The 3971-nt window shown below is 44.8% G+C and overlaps 1 protein-coding gene across 1 annotated transcript in view; it reads right to left on the bottom strand.

Annotated features, from left to right (window-relative positions):
- Window positions 1-286: 286 nt before the first annotated feature.
- Window positions 287-3971, bottom strand: part of pcca (propionyl-CoA carboxylase subunit alpha) — a 71396-nt gene continuing 67711 nt past the window's right edge. Inside the window, exon 21 of the mRNA XM_055930296.1 lies at window positions 287-3971. This exon is cut by the window's right edge and continues 1460 nt beyond it. The gene's annotated coding sequence lies outside the window, so the exon portion shown is untranslated.

The following is a 3971-nucleotide window of genomic DNA, read 5'->3' as shown; positions in this document are numbered from 1 at the left end:
TCCTGATGTTTTTTGTTCCGAGTGAAGTACCTCCAATCAAAACAGTGTGCATCTGGTAACCATGACGATGACCCCCAGCACCTACCTGACCCCCGAGTTAAGCCAACCACAGTGCTCTGTGAAAAGGACATCACATGCCTTCAGTCACTGAATACATTGTTCCGTGGGGAAATATTTTGTTCATGATTAGTAGAAATATGTTAAAGAAATCTGTTGATATATAAAACAAGGAACTCTATTCTGTGGTTCAGCTTTGGTACATCTGAGTCAGACCGGATAGTTCAACATCGTTCCAATCATCTCTCTTTTATTACAAAATGAGCTCCAAAAACCAGTACAAACATATCATGATCTAGAGGTGTAAGTCTACATTCCTTAAAGTCTGGCGTCTCATTCAGAGCTCTGCTGTACTTTGAGTCCTGATCTTTGAACTTTGACACCAAGCAGCCAATCTATTCCTTATATAGGGGCCTACTTTGGGCCAGGGCCGTCTCAAGCGCTTCTGCCTTCAACAGGAGGTCATCAGTAGACTGAGTCCCAGATCTGTTTAGTCAACTACACATGACATGATGCCAATATGAGTTGGCTTTACAGCACAAAACAGATCTGGGACTCGGGCTAAACGGACTCGGGGTAAATCAGATAAAATACACATTTTACACTCTAAAGCAATCAAGTCTCCACAGGTGACACAACGCACAGGATATATAAAAAGGTAGGCTTCCTCTAGAGGAACCCCTGGGTAATGATGATGTCACAGAACCATATGTCCTGTTCTGGTCGGGGGTTTCACCATTACAGAACATGCAGCATCCTCAGTATGGGATGAAAACACCACACACTGACAAGCAGCATCCTATGAAGTGCACTACTTTTGACTAGGGCCCATAGAGTGCCATTTGGGACATAAGCACAGGCAATATGGGGGCGGCAGCGTAGCCTAGTGGTTAGAGTGTTGGACTAGTAACCGGAAGGTTGCAAGTTCAAATCCCCGAGCTGACAAGGTACAAATCTGTCGTTCTGACCCTGAACAGGCAGTTAACCCACTGCTCCTAGGCCGTCATTGAAAATAAGAATTTGTTCTTAACTGACTTGCCTAGTTAAACAAAGGTAAAAAAAAATAAAAATAAAAATATAGAACCAAAACCGATCTATAAGGTCCACTGGGGTGTATGAGGGAGAGTGAGTGTGTGGGGAGAGAGATCGATACGTCCAACCCCTCTACCAGTCCCTACAGTACGTCCAACCCCTCTACCAGTCCCTACAGTACGTCCAACCCCTCTACCAGTCCCTACAGTACGTCCAACCCCTCTACCAGTCCCTACAGTACGTCCAACCCTCTACCAGTCCCTACAGTACGTCCAACCCCTCTACCAGTCCCTACAGTAGTCCAACCCCTCTAAGAGGCCCTACAGTACGTCCAACCCCTCTACCAGTCCCTACAGTACGAACAACCCCTCTACCAGTCCCTACAGTACGAACAACCCCTCTACCAGTCCCTACAGTACGTCCAACCCCTCTACCAGTCCCTACAGTACGTCCAACCCCTCTACCAGTCCCTACAGTACGTCCAACCCCTCTACCAGTCCCTACAGTACGAACAACCCCTCTACCAGTCCCTACAGTACGTCCAACCCCTCTACCAGTCCCTACAGTACGTCCAACCCCTCTACCAGTCCCTACAGTACGTCCAACCCCTCTCACAGTCCCTACAGTACGTCCAACCCCTCTACCAGTCCCTACAGTAGTCCAACCCCTCTAAGAGGCCCTACAGTACGTCCAACCCCTCTACCAGTCCCTACAGTACGAACAACCCCTCTACCAGTCCCTACAGTACGTCCAACCCCTCTACCAGTCCCTACAGTACGTCCAACCCCTCTACCAGTCCCTACAGTACGTCCAACCCCTCTACCAGTCCCTACAGTACGTCCACCCCTCTACCAGTCCCTACAGTACGTCCAACCCCTCTACCAGCCCCTACAGTATGTCCAACCCCTCTACCAGTCCCTACAGTACGTCCACCCCTCTACCAGTCCCTACAGTATTTAAAGAGTAACTTTCAAGACAAAAACAGGATGTTTGAGGCTTAGTTATAGTGAAACACGTCAATCCTGGACTTTATTTTGACAGTTTGTTGCAAAAGTGATATATTCAGGTCTTTTAGTATTAAATCTAGCTCCTTGTCCCTAGTGGTTCATCTCTACCATTGAAATGGTGATGTAGAGGCGCCCCTACGTCATCAAAGGGAGGGGTTCAGTATGAAATCCACTCCCGTCTAGATGCAGGTTGTGGAGGGTGCCAATATATTTAGCATGATGCTTCCTTGAATACTGACGTTACACAACATACATAAGGCAGTAGAGGCACATACCCGCATAAGACCAAATTCAACGTTTTAGCGTACCGTTTCACACATCAATCTGGTTTACCATGAAAAAATAAGAATTATACGTATATACAGTTGAAGTCGGAAGTTTACATACAATTAGGTTGGATTCATTTAAACTAGTTTTTCAACCACTCCACACATTTCTTGTCAATAAACTATAGTTTTGGCAAGTCAGTTACGACATCTACTTTGTGCATGACAAGTCATTTTTCCAACAATTGTTTACAGACAGATTATTTCACTGTATCACAATTCCAGTGGGTCAGAAGTTTACATCCACTAAGTTGACTGTGCCTTTAAACAGCTTGGAAAATTCCAGAAAATTATGTCATGGCTTTAGAAGCTTCTGATATGCTAATTGACATCATTTGAGTCAGTTGGAGGTGTACCTGTGGATATATTTCAAGGCCTACCTTCAAACTCAGTGCCTCTCTGCTTGACATCATGGGAAAATCAAAAGAAATCAACCAAGACCTCAGGAAACAATTGTAGACCTCTACAAGTCTGGTTCATCCTTGGGAGCAATTTCCAAATGCCAGAAGGTACCACGTTCATCTGTACAAACAATAGTATACGAGTATAAACACCATGGGACCACGCAGCTGTCATACCGCTCAGGAAGGAGACACGTTCTGTCTCCTAGAGATGAACGTACTTTGGTGCAAAAAGTGCAAATCAATCCCAGAACAACAGCAAAGGACCTTGTGAAGATGCTGGAGGAAACAGGTACAAAAATATCTATATCCACAGTAAAACGAGTCCTATATCAACATAACCTGAAAGGCCACTCAGCAAGGAAGAAGCCACTGCTCCAAAACCGCCATAAAAATGACAGACTAAGGTTTGCAACTGCACATGGGGACAAAGATCGTACTTTTTGGAGAAATGTCCTCTGGTCTGATGAAACAAAAATAGAACTGTTTGGCCATAATGACCATTGTTATGTTTGAAGGAAGAAGGGGGAGGCTTGCAAGCCGAAAAACACCATCCCAACCGTGAAGCACGGGGGTGGCAGCATCATGTTGTGGGGGTGCTTTGCTGCAGGAGGGACTGGTGCACTTCACAAAATATATGGCATCATAAGGATGGAAAATTATGTGGATATATTGAAGCAACATCTCAAGACATCAGTCAGGAAGTTAAAGCGTTGTCGCAAATGGGTCTTCCAAATGGACAATGATCCCAAGCATACTTCCAAAGTTGTGGCAAAATGGCTTAAGGACAACAAAGTCAAGGTATTGGAGTTGCCATCACAAAGACCTGACCTCAATCCTATAAAAAATTTGTGGGCAGAACAGAAAGTGTGCGAGCAAGGAGGCCTACAAACCTGACTCAGTTACACCAGCTCTGTCAGGAGGAATGGGGCAAAATTCACCCAACTTATTGTGAGAAGCTTGTGGAAGGCTACCTGAAGTGTTTGACCCAAGTTAAACAATTTAAAGGCAATGCTACCAAATACTAATTGAGTGTAATGTAAACTTCTGTCCCACTGGGAATGTGGTGAAAGAAATAAAAGCTGAAATAAATCATTCTCTCTACTATTATTCTGACATTCCACATTCTTAAAATAAAGTGGTGATCC

Source organism: Salvelinus fontinalis, chromosome 7 (genome assembly GCF_029448725.1).
Source record: "Salvelinus fontinalis isolate EN_2023a chromosome 7, ASM2944872v1, whole genome shotgun sequence".
Classification (NCBI taxonomy): domain Eukaryota; kingdom Metazoa; phylum Chordata; class Actinopteri; order Salmoniformes; family Salmonidae; genus Salvelinus; species Salvelinus fontinalis.
The sequence above is the reverse complement of the archived record's forward strand: the minus strand, read 5'-3'. Positions and strand labels throughout refer to the sequence as shown.